Genomic DNA, 13,302 nt, shown 5'->3' on the forward strand with positions numbered 1-13,302 from the left:
TGACACGCGGTGTCACACACGTACGCTCTCTCACACGCACTCCCGCAGGCACGCGCCCCGTTCTCTCACATACGCTCTCACACACTCGCCCTCTCTCACGTACGCGTACACAGGCTTCCTCACACTCACAGCCCCCGTCACACACGCACTCGCGGGGGGCGGCGGCAGGCAGGCGGGCGGGCGGGCAGGCCGGCCGGCGGGCGGGGGCGCGGGGGGCGAGGCAGAGGCGCGCGCGCCCCCTCAGGCGCCCAGCCGTGTGCTCCGGGAGGCGGGGGAGGTGCTCGCGCGCCACCGCCGCGGAGGCCGCGCGCGCGCGCCGGGGAGGAGGAGCGCGAGCGCGTGCTACAGCCACGCCGGCGGCGCGCGCCGAGCGGCAGGGACGGCGGCGGCGGAGCCGGCGGGGGAAGCGGCGGCACCTCTGGCTCGCGCTCTCCCTCCGCCAACCGCCAGCTCGCGCGCCCGAGTTCGTAGATGGGGCTGAGCGGCGCCCGCTGAGGAGGGGACGGGGAGCCGGAGCCGGTGCCAGCCGGTGAGTTGCGGTACCGGCGAGGAGGTCGCGTGTGCGGGGGGGAGGGTTCGTCCGCCCGCTTCTCTCTCCCTTCAAGCCGGCGGGGAAATGGTGGTGGGAGGCGGGGTCCCGCAGCAATCCCGGCCGAGCCCCTTGCCCCGGGGCCGGGCGGCCGGAGCGGGGCGCGCTGCCCCGGCGGCTGGAGCTGAGGCGCCCCGTGTGCGTGTGGCGTGAGGGGGGAAGAGCCGCCCGCCCGCAGGTACCGGTGCCGGGCGGGCCTGCAGGGAAGCGAACATGGCAGCGCCGGAGTCGGGGAAGAGGGATTTTTGCCCCCAGAGCGAGGATTAACCCTCCTCCTCCCGCCTCCGGATGCGTCCCCGGGAGACTCGCTCTTCATCTGCCGCTCCGGATTATCTACCCGCCCACCCTCCTTCCCCCACCCCCTTCCCGGTATTTTCTCTCGTCCTGGAGATTATCAGATTTCCCGCCCCTCCCTCTCCGGGATCCTCCGCCTCCCCCCTCCTCCGAGGGGATTATCTCCCCCCTTCTGTGCCGGATTATCCCCCCGGTTCGCTGTCCCCGTCCCTCCCTCCCCTGTTATGCCCCTCCGCAGCCTCGCCTCTCAGGGATTATCTGCTCTCCCTTTGGGGTGATTCCTCCTCTCTTGATCTCTGCCCCAGCCTTTCCCTGCTTATTTTCCTCCCGAGGAAGTCATCCCTCCCCTTCCGTCTGCCTCTGACTGGGGAAAGGGGAGAAAATGTGGTTGTAATCGTGTGGGCAGGAGTTTCCAGTAGTGCTGTCATCTCCTTGGTCTCTGTACTAGTACTACAGGCAAGTGGATGTAGGTGGTAGGAGAGGCACCAAGGATGTACAAAGCTTGTGGCAGAGTTCAGCCTGTGGTGTTGTGCTCTGTATGCAGGAAAATATCTGCACCTTTTCTGCGATGTTACAGCTGTTGGTGGAGATGCTGGTGAAAGAGAGCCTATCTGGATCAATGCTTTATAGAGACATGCACATGTGTGGCTGGGTGGTGGATATCGCACGTTAACCAGAAACTGCACTGAAAAAAAGCCAACAGCCTCCTAGTTTCTTTGAGGAAGGTGCAATATACAGTAGTAGCATTATAATGTAAGTGGGAAGGTGCATGGATGACATTGCTGCTGTCCAGGGGTCAGAGCTGACTTGGATAGCTTCTGTCTTGGCTCTTAAGGCAGTTGGCTTAGGCTATTGCTCTGTGGTGAGGAGGAAGGAGGCATGTATCTTTTGCTCAGGCTCTGATGCTTATGTGGTTCATTACCGTCAATGTGCTGGCAGAGGAAAAATGAGTTTGTTCCTAAAGAGGAGAGATAAGGTTTATCCCATGTATTTGGCTCCTGTGTAGGTTAGACTGTTCTTGTTACTCCTGGTCTTATTGCACATGGGATTGCTGGAGGAGAGTTGCAGATCTTCTCACCATCTTGCGACACAAGGCCCAGGATTATATCCATTAAACTTCCCCGACTTGGCTTTGAGAGGAGGAGGGGCTGTGAGAAATTGTAGAGAGGCCGGGCAGCTATAAATAGATGTCGGACTAGAGGAAGCTTTGAACAAATCTTAGCATGCTGCTTCTGAACAGATAGTGTCTGTTAAACTGGTTGAGTTGACACTAGCATCATAATGTTTCCCTTCATTTCTGCTGAGGTGGTTGGCTTTTAACACTTTGACAAGTGACTGGACCATGCAACATCTGTCACAAAATTCTTCTTGAAAATGCCATAGAGAAAATTCTCATTTAAATGAAGTGCTGATAATTGGAGTCTAGTTTGAGCTCATTTTAATGTGATTTTTAAAGGACTCTTCAGAGAAATCTTTAATTTCCTCTTCCCTCCCTTGAAATGTTTGGGGTTGATGATCTTGCTCTCCTTATTTTGTTCTCGAAGTATTGCACTATATAGATTACCTGACATCCATGTTGCTGTGAAAAATCTGCAGTACTGAGGCATGGTGTCATAATGCTGGTGCCATTGTTAGTTTTTTATTTTGTCTTTTCTAGATGAGACACTTTACTACTCTCTTCATTGTTGGGGTTTGGGGGTTTTTTTGGTGGTTTTTTTATGGAACCTTCAGCATCTAACCAAAAGTGTGTATATTCAGCTTCTTTGAATTCTGGGTGCGTGCATTTGTTTCAGATCCTACAGATCACTGCTGTTTCAGCCTGCCTTGTCAAGAACTACTTAATATGGAAATTATTGACAAGTATACTGTACCAGCTATGTGGAATGGTGTCTGTTCTGCTGCTATATTAGTGGGCTAACTGTGCATACTAAAAGTCTCTAAAATGATTGAAAAGCTGTTGCAACATATGTGCAATTGGACCTTTCTTGAACTGCCTCTTGTTGCTTTTTTTTTCTTTAAACAAATAATGGCAGCTATTAACTTAAATCATGGCTTAATCACATATGTTTTGGGTTTTTTAAAATAAAATAAAAACAAGAAAGGAAGTAGTGAAAACATGCCTGGCTAATATGAAGGAGTCTTAATGAAGGCTAATAGAGAGGATGAATGTCTGCAAAAACCCTGAGTTTTAGGATGTTTCTTATTTAAAGCATAAAATTTTAATCTGATTTTTTTTCTGAATTACTGTGTATGCAAACCTCAGGAGGTAGAAAGGAACGGAAATCTAGGCAATATAACTTACTACTTTTGGCATTTTTAGTTGATGTTTAACCACAGTAAAAACAGGAAAACCAAATAATCTACCAAATAATTTGGCAGGCTTTATTTTGAGCTGTTAAGGATGTGATCTGAGAATTGTCCTCAAACACTCAGCTTCTTCAGTCAGAATCAAGCTGCAGCTTGATATTAGGTCCGTGTGTTGGGTATTTCTATGTGCAGAAACAAAGGTCAATGTTCTGGGGAAAACTTTATAGTACCATAATGACAGGCAAAAGAGTCTTTAGCATGAGTCTCTTCGTACAGTGACTCAGTCCCTGAATCATTCTGTTTTTCTAAATGCATTTATTTGTAGAAATTACTTACAGTTTGAATGCAGTTTTATAAAAGTTTAGTGTCCTGCTTTAAAACCGTGCTTTCTGCTATAGTTATAAGTGATTTAAAGTTCTGACTTTATGTGACTGTCCCAGGCTCTTGTGAGTGCCCTTTGATCCTCTGTGCAGGACACTGATCCGTAGATCAGTGAATCTTTTCTTATGCTATAGAAAAGGGGGAAGAATTTCTTTTTACTTAAGAGACAGGTATGTGCTTGAGATTGTGATAATGTCCGTGGTTGTACTTTACGTGTTGCAGTCTCCATCCAGATGTGGAATGAATTATACTGTCCTAAGATTCGAAAGGATAAAAAAACTCACACAAGTTTAAGTAAAATGCCCTGTTGTGTCCTGTGTTTAAAGTAAAAAAGGATAAAAATTGACTCGTCCTGATTTGAGGGAGTTGGCTGAGGTAGTGCTCACACTACTAGATGAGGAAAGTGTTTGCTGCAGGAGGAGTACCACAGGATGGACAGATGAGTTCCCAACACTGCATACACCTGAACTTGCTTTTTGCTGATTATTCTTTCTCTCTCCCTCTTTTTTTTCTTTTGAGCCGGCCTTGAATGAGATGCTCATGTTTCTTCTTTTGGGGCAAAGAGAGCCAACAGAGGAGTTGAGGTGTAGGGAGAATCTCTTCTTAACTCTTCTTAACATGCCAAACAAGTTACTGTACCAGGAGGAAGTGCACAGTAAATTCAGTGCTGAGGCCTTGCACATATGGTAAAAAAAAGACTTTTTAGAAACATCCTGCAACTGGAGCAGCACAGACACTATTTGAGTTATTTGTGTGGAAATAGGAAGTAGAATATGATGGCAGAGTTAAGAGTGAGTCTGTGAGAGGGAAAGTGGTTTTACTGTCCTCCACAATAGAAGCAGCTCATAACGGGTCCTGGGGAAAAGTGAGTTTAGTCAGGCTGACATGTGAAAGGCAGGCTGAAACACAGATGTGCCGGTCACAAATACTATTAGAGGAATGTAGTGGTTTGTTTTCATTGACAGGAAGGTGTCAATGTGACTTTTTTATCACAGGATAAATAATAGATGATTATTGTTTCAGAGCTTAAAACCGATCTAAGATTTTATTTAAGTATGTGCTAGCTAGAAGGCAGTGCCAAATAGCTGGACCAGTAGGTGTTATTGGCTAGCTCAGTACACTTGTGACTAAAGTCTTTCTAATCTTGAGTTCAACAAATGTCAGAATAATGGTTCAGGTTTTGGGGGGAGGGGTTAAGATAATTTTTAAGTTAAGGTATTATCTGATTCCATGGTCATTATAACCATCTGCAGTTGGATCTCAGGTTATACTACAGCAAAACTGTTGTGTTTTGCAGTGGGATAAACAAAGCATCGTGATGTTAATGTGCTATCCTGTGGCTTAAAAATTGCTTTTTTCAGAATAAAGCAAGCCTGAATTATTTACTTATGGCTGATGTCATTCTTACAAGAATAATGGAGACAAAAAGGAGAAGAAGAAGAGAGGTTAGGAGAGGTGTTTTTCCATATCAAAACATTTACATTCCTATTTTGGGTTAATTAGAGTCTTTAATATGATGGTAAGTAATTTCATAACCTGTATTAAAAAATAAAAATAAAAATTTGAAAATGGGAGGTTCTCTGCTTTTACTTCATGTTTAATTATTTTCAAGGTCTCTTTGGCTTAAAAAAAAGTATTACATATTAAGAATGCTTCATATTAGCAAGCATTCTGTGGGTTTTGCACATCGGTTATTTAAATAACTTGTTCTAATGCTGGTGTCCAGGGCTCATGAAAGCATGGTGGAAATGAGCAAGATATTTAAATTAGATGACATTTCAGATTCACTGGCAACAAATGCTATTTAAGAAATTACTTGTTATTTAAGAAATTAAGTAATAAGAAATTACTTATTTTAAGAGTATTGACTAGTTTTGCATTCTGACAAGCAACTCTTTGAGAGTAGGAACCTCGTGAAATCCATGCTGACTGCAAGGAATGTCAGTGGTTTCTGCAGACTTTTTTTTTTTTTTGGGGGGGGGGGGGGGGGGCGACCAATTCTTTGCATCTTACACAAAAACATTGCTTCCTATAGCTTTTGCTTACCCAGATCTCAAAGGATCAAATTACTGTTTCAGTTAAATTCACTTTTCCAGTAGGTGGAGGCACAACTGTTGATTTCAAATAAGCTTAAGCCTTTACTTTTTGATTCCAAACATTTTGTCAAGGTACTGTTGAAATAATGAAAATTAGGAGGTAAGAAAAATGGTTTAAATTTTTATTTTAAGATAGTTCATTTAAGCCTCTTTTGCTGTGACAGTGTTGGCATTCAAATATTATTTCTGTAGTAAGAGTGGCTACTCAAATAGTTTGGTTTTAGTTTTCTAGTTAAAGCCTTATCTCCACCCAGTGGTCAAACGTGCATTAATGAAAAGTTAAAGTGATACCATTTTAAAAATATCTAAACGCAGGGTGGAGAAAGGGAGATTGAGGGTAAATACACAGGGTAAATAGACTGAGGATAAAAAGATAGGGTAAAGGTTTTTCTTAAGACTAATAACATGATTATGTTATTGTAGGGGAGCACTCAACAAGTAAACCTGTAGGGGAATGAAAGAAAAATGTATCAGCCATTCTGACTGTGTTATTACATTCCTTGATACATTTAAAAAAAAAACCTTGATTCCATGTTCATTCACTAGTTACCAATGTTATGTTTGGAGATATGCATGCAGCTATCATGTGAGATGTTTTGTATATAAAACATCTCAATAACTTTTTATGTGACATTGATTTATTTTTTTTAACAAGTCAGTGGGCCAATTGGTAAGTCAGCCTTTACATATCTTCTTACTAAAATTCCATCCCATGCCTTTCCTGATCCACTGTTGAAGTTTACAGAAGTCTTTCTGGCGAGATGAAACTGCTTATACAGCGTGTTCTGAAACTGGGAAGGCAAACTGCAGCGTAGTGAATGAAATGAGCGAAAAGTTCATTTCACCTTTCCAAGCAATTCTGGCTTAGTGTATTGTGAACTATTGTGCTGTAGCAAAGCACAGTGTTGCTGGACAGAAATTGCTTGAATGATATTAAGTTTACCATAGTCATACTGCTTCTTACAGCTTCACTTGCATTTTTCGGGTCACTGGAAGTGCAGGAGGAGGAGGTGTAATTAACAATTGAAAGTTCAGTTTATGCATTCATTGGTAACGAACATGCGGGCAGGGAGAAATTGTTAAGTGAAACTTAATGTTTATAGAGTGTATGACTGTAAGCCAGTCATCTGAATGCAAATCATGCAGATGTTCAGTCACTCTTCCTAGATCTACTGGTACAGTTTTGCTGCTTACACTAGATTTGGTAAGCAATAGCAAAATGGGATGAGCAGTGCTTGATTTGGTCAGTTCTGATCAGTGAAGCTCTCTTATACAGATTTAATCTATGTAGTATTTGAGCAACTTCCAGAAGCATGTTGCTTGATGTAATTGGCATTTGTTGTATGTGATCCTCCCTCTGAGGACAAACTCTTTATTTTGTGTACATTGCTATGTGTGATATTTAAAGCAGTGTTCAAGTGAAACTTATTTATGAAGTGAAACACTAGTGGTATTTGGGCTGGCTCTGTGATTTTTGTTTCATTCTTTCATAGCTTTCTCCGGGGTGGCCCACTTGCTGCAGAGATAAAATTTAACCTTGGCATGAACCTGTTGTGTGAGAGGAGTTGTCCGTCATTAGCTCTGTGGTAATCTCATAGATGTCTTGGCTCAAGAGTGATAAAATGGACACACTATATTTGAGTCACTGTTCTTTGGGAAGCAAGACAAACTGGTAACCAGTGTTACTGGGTTTTAAACAGCACTTCTGTAACATTGGCTGGTCTCATAGAGGTAATGACTGTGCTTGAGTTGCTCTGGCTGATGGTTGAGAACCCTCATCCTGCTTCTGCTGCCTGCAGGGATCATGTCCATTTCATGTTCCCAATGCTAGAAGGGAGAAATGTTCAGGCATTTTTGAGGACAGGCAATAAATACAGTAAAAGAAACGTTAGGAAAGGGGTAGGAGAGCACTGAAGAGTTGGCAGTTGAATTGTCTCTTAAGTTTGGCACATAATTACGTAGCGAAACATCCATCCATCCGTCTGTCTCCCCCCACCAAGATGTAGGTCTTGGGGATCAAGACATTGTTAGAAATCTTGCTCTTGGGATGGGAGGGTAACTGGGCGTGCAGACTGGTGAAAGGGTAAGAGGCTTTGGGTGTTGTGAAGAGGTGTAGGGAGGTGTGTTTGTTGTGTGATTTCCCAGTCCCGACAGCGTGCGGCCGAGCCCCTCCTGGGTCTCGGCAGAAACGTAGCTCGGACGCGCCCTCTAGCGGTTGCGCTGTGACGCCTGAGCTGGGGAAGTGCCCGGGGAAGCCGCGCTTGCGGCTGCGGGTGCGTGACAGGAGCCCGCTAGTTTTGTATGGGTGCCTGCTTGCGTGGCTGTGTAGAGTGATAAATAAGCCGGTGCTACTTAACAAGTAAGTAGCTAAATACATTTTAAAAAAAAAAATCCACTGTAGCCAAAACTTGATGCACTTAGAAATCTTGGTCTAGTAATTGGATCAAAAAGTGAATCTCCCATCCAGTAGTCTCTTGCTTGGGGAAGTCGCTGCATTCTATTTGCTGGGACTTTTTGTGCTGTCGCCTGGAAGCATCCAAGTTTACTGTTGAACGGAATTTATTAGCTATGAATTGAAGCGTACGCATTTAACTGCCAAATCTTGACAAATAGCTCTGCAAACAGCACAGACTAACTAAACAGCAGCAGAAGGAAATGCGTAGTTCTTACCAAGTTTACCACACAGTTCTCAGTCTTAGGTCAGATTCCATGCTATTACAGTTCAGGGAAGCTGTAAGCAGCAACAGTAAAACTGTTGAACAGGGGTCTCCAGCAGGAAGTACTTCATTGATACTAATGAATAGGAAATGGAAAAGAGAAGGGTGGACTGTTCAGCAGCTGGACTCCTAATGAAGTGGAAAGTCTCAAGATGTATTGTCGTAAGTCATTTGAAATTTGAGAAGTGAATGCTTCATACCTGATTCCAAGCTTCTGGTATTGTTTCACTTTGTTTCTTTTTAACTGTTCAAAACTTGAGCTTCTGGCTCCTAGTAAAGTTCTTTTTTGTAGACAAGACATAAAGGTAGGCCTTGTTTGACCACACATCTTATTTCTCCATAAAGCCACCAAAACTATTTTGAGACAGTTTTGTATCACAGTGAGGCTGGCAGAATGGTGCTGTTAGGTCTTGCTGTTAACGGGAGATGTTGAATTAAAACACTTTATGTGGACTATTAAGTAAGTTAAAGCTCATAAGAATATAGTGTTTCTTTTTTTTCAAGTAATCTCATTTGTAAGGTGCTGGCAAAAACCTATATAGAGAAACTTTCAGTGCAACCAGGAGGAATTTCTTTAGAGTTATAAAGATTAGTCTAATTACAAATTTGGCAAGAAGTGCTTTTGCAAGAAGTTCCAAAACACTCTGCTACTTAGCTTAGAATGGATGGGTACTATATGGAAAACTGGAACTATATGGCTGTTCGTGCTTGAAATCTGGTGTTCTACAGTCTTACAGGTTACACATATCTGTTTACCACCACCAAAAAAGACCATTACACAGAATGTGTACTTTTGTACACAAAATTCTTTTCTCAGTATTCATGCCATTATGAAGCTTTTGCACATTTCAAAAAAAAAACCAAATCCCTTGGGCCTCCCTATCCCAGGCATAAGTGATTTTACTTTACAAATATAATTACTGTACTTCCAGAAGGTAATCTCTCTGGACAGCCATAGACTAGTTTGAGTTAGATTACTCTGGTTTTTCCTCCAGGGTGAGTTAATACCTTGAGTTTTATTTTTCTGTAATTACTTCAAAATTCAGATCACTTTTAATGCTTCCTATTCTTCTTTATTACTAGACTGGGATAGCTAAGATTACTTGCATTTTAAAGGTTAACATTAACTTTTTTTTACCTGTAACTTTATTTTCTCCAGATAGATACCTGCTCTACTCCTGGAGTTTATGTTGTATTCACTTAGTCTCAGTTGTAGTTTCTTAATTTGGAAATACCGGAAATATTTAGTTAATAAGCAGAGAGTAAGCACACTAAATCTTTCAGTTGTGACATTTCAGTAAGTCTAGCTAGAGCAATGTTTTTGTTCAATCTGAATTTCCAGAGTTCTGGGTTTGCAAACTTTTCAAGTAGTTTGGCAGTAAGCTGCGTGAATAAAACAAGTTACTACATTTTACCTCTATTACAAAACCTTGGGGCAGAAAGCCAGTCAGTATGAAATAAACAGAGGACTAGAGTTAGTCTTGGGAGGTACTACAGTCAAGAAAATGTTTTTCCCATTTTTCTTCATGAACTTCAGCAGGAAGTGCAATTCTCTGGATAGATCATTGTGAACCATGGTGGGACACTAATTCCAAAATGCAAATTATTTTATATAAATGGTCTGTTTCTCTTTGGATTTTACTTACTTTAAGAAGCAGCTATGCACTTAAGCATTAGATTAGAGAAATCTACAAAGATGAATTTGAAAGTGAACCTCATTGTTTGAGAATATAGTGCTGTTTTGAAATAGGCAGAAGGAAATCTTTGGTGTTTTGAGGTCTCAGGACATGACTTCCTGTTTGTGTTGAATACAAGACTAGCCAGGATATCTGTAGAGGCAGTTCATTTTAATTCTGTAGTTGGCATCTGGTATCACAGTGTAGGAGCGTTATATACTAATGCAAGATTTGTTTGTTAAATGCAATGTTAATGGGTAAAACTTGTTACTTGCATTGTCAGTGAAGTCCTACACCTAGCTACATAACACTTGAGTCCATTACAAACCTAAAAGTATTTCAGTGCTCTTCAATACGGTAAGTTTTCAAATAACAAGCACTGTCATTGGGTCAGACCGAAGGTCCATCTAACTCCATATCCTTTTTCCAACTTGCAATGCAACTTCTGAAACCATTCAGTATCTATCAGGAGCTCCTATTAACATTATCTCTGAGCAGATTTTCAAGAAGACAGAAGACATGGATGTCTCTTGATGAGAAGGAGCTGAGGCCAGAAAATTTAGTGTCTGGATAGCCTTCTGAGTATAGAGCTTCCAGAAAGGGATAAAGAAGCGTATCATGGTCCCCAAATGCCTAGACATCATTAGCCAAAAACTGGTGAATAATTTCACTGTGCTAATCTGCAACAGTGGCAGAATCCAAAATTTAATGTGTTGTTCATGACTAAAATAACATCTTATGTAATTGCCCTGGGCCTGCACATTAACAGCTTCCAAAAAGATCTGATTGCTTTGCGGAGGAGATTGAAAACTAAGACAGCAGAATAACTGATAATGCTAAAGGTGTAAGACTGAAGGTCTCCAGAAAGTCCGTCCCCTTGCAGACAACAAAGATAACACATTTGCCACCCTTTCTCTTTCTCTGCTTTTCTACAAGTCATTAGGGAGCCAGTATAAGTGCAAGAGGATCTATCTAAAATACCAGGCACAGGTAGGCAGCTGTGGATATGGCTGCCTGTAAGAAAAAGATTCCTACTCATTAATATCGCACTGAAGAAAGACCCTGCATCAGGACCTTTCTCCTGTTTGATGTGATCTTGTTCTATGTTGAGATACTACTCATTTGAACTGAACAGGGTTGTTATCAGTAATGGGTTGGAGCTGGCAGTACATTAAATGCTCTTTTAAAAAAAAAATTTTTGTTTGTATGTGTGTGTATGGCTGTATACATACATACATATATGTATACATACATAAAAAGAGGGCATTTTTGTCTTGTCTGTAAACAAAAAGCCCAGCATCCATAAGGTGTCTAGGAAAGTATAAAACCAAAGTAAGCATACATGATATTTTCCCCAGGTGATCTCCCAGAATCCAACTAATGTTTAATTTGAAGACTTTTTAAACCAGATGAGATTTGTGGGTTAAGTAATTCATATTGTGTACTTTTACTATTCAAGATGCTTCCATTTCAAAACTAGACTCAACTTCTTCATGGACTGGTATTCATATATAAATTGCTACTGTCCACTGGAGGTCTGTTTGATTAAACATGAGAAACTGTTATCCTTGGACTGGATTACTCTTTAGTTTCTTTAAATAATTCACATGGATTTTCTCTGGAGTGCTTGATAACTGAGATGTGATATGTGTATCATTGTAGCCTGCTGTGAAGATTGAGCCAGTACTAGTTCTTGTTTTTGTAATAGAACTGGTGGTAAGTTTGCAACGGATTAATGATTACCCATATACGTAGTTTAGGAAGCATGTCAGACTGACCAGGATACCCACAGATTGTTCTTTGGTTGGCCATTGCTCCATTCTGCCTAATGACGTGTCCAGATGGAACAGAAGAAATAGAAGTTTAGCCTCCAAGCACTGGTGCCTGTATGCCTGTTTACATATTTACCTGCTGTCCAGAAATCTGACTGTTGCTGTGTGACGTGTTCCTTCTGATCCCATCTTCCACACAGGCACCCTGCGTAAGGTGGTCCTAGCCTTGGCCAAGATCTTGGTGGGGCTTTAAAGGTGGTTCTTCCCTCAGTGTGGGGTTTTAATAAACACAGAAAGATACAGTGTGATCGGGCTAAATGAAGAACATTTTAATAGTTTGAATTTTGGGTTGGTTGGTCATAAGAGTCCTTTGAACTTACATGTCTGTGCTGATAACAGGTGGTCATCTGAAGCTAAAGGAAAGACTTCCAGATTAGCAATAGAAATACTCCTTCAAGTCAGACTGACAGTATGGTATCCTGTTCTTGGAAACAGATCTTCAACTGATCTGTGGAAATGCATAGATAATAAGGAAACGGTGATCTGTTTTAGATTGCTGTGATTAAAAAACATTCTTCCTAAAGTCCCTCTTCACATTGTCCTATATCTATACTCAGAATTGGGAACAAACTGTAGCAACTGGCTCATCTTCCACTCACTTCAGTCATTCTGCAGGTAGCTAGCAGTTTGTTATATTCAGTATCACTTGGAAAACACTTCCAAGTTTACGGTAACACCCAGTGACTTTTAAGCTTCTTGGTTCAGTCCTCTGATGCAAGTAAGAAAGATGGAGTCAGGACTTCTAGACCATCTTGTGTTAACAGTGAACAGGAGATGTATTTTGTTCTGTGCAATCAGCTTGATATGAGATCTTAGAATCCAAGCAGTGATTGCCATACAGAATAGAGGCATAGTGCTATAGAAATAGTTTCTGTTACTTGTCAAAAATGTGATGACAAGGACCCAGAGAGATGTAAAGAGCTCTTTCCTCTTCGCTTTTCAGTATTTCATCTTTTCACACTTGTTGGTAAAAGTCAAGGTTCTTGTGTTTGATCCTTTCGTCAGTCAGTTGAAGAGGTGATACAGAAGCAGTGTCCCAATATAGTTTTCTAAAAATGTTTAAAAAAATATTTTTTCAGGGTGACTTTCTTACTGCCTTTGAACAAGAAGTGTAGTCACTGGCAAACCCTTAGTTTGGAATAAGTGGAATTTAGAAGTTCTCAGGCTTGACATAAGTTGGGAAGTGTATAAAAGTAAGAGCAATTCCATTACCAAGAACTTGATGTAGGATTTTTGAGGTGCTGTTTCTTCCTGGGATAAGAGATTTTGATAGCAATAGGTAAAACAAATAATTGAGCTGTTTTTTGTAGTTTAGAAATAATGCAGAAAAAATTGCATTTTTCAAAATCGCAAGTTCAGAAAAAATTGACCAACTTTTCTTATCCCAAGTTGCACCAGGAGGGCAGGTCT

The 13,302-nt window shown here is 41.7% G+C and overlaps 1 protein-coding gene across 4 annotated transcripts in view; it reads left to right on the forward strand.

Annotated features, from left to right (window-relative positions):
- Positions 1–335: 335 nt before the first annotated feature.
- PALS2 (protein associated with LIN7 2, MAGUK p55 family member) overlaps positions 336–13,302 on the forward strand; it is a 63,102-nt gene continuing 50,135 nt past the window's right edge. For 3 of the 4 annotated variants that reach the window (XM_075492999.1, XM_075492997.1, XM_075492998.1), the window contains exon 1: positions 337–529. The gene's annotated coding sequence lies outside the window, so the exon portion shown is untranslated. Of the gene's footprint in view, positions 530–13,302 lie in introns of all 4 variants that reach the window. The other variant, XM_075493002.1, reaches the window with a different exon arrangement.

Source organism: Mycteria americana, chromosome 2, assembly GCF_035582795.1.
Source record: "Mycteria americana isolate JAX WOST 10 ecotype Jacksonville Zoo and Gardens chromosome 2, USCA_MyAme_1.0, whole genome shotgun sequence".
NCBI lineage: Eukaryota > Metazoa > Chordata > Aves > Ciconiiformes > Ciconiidae > Mycteria > Mycteria americana.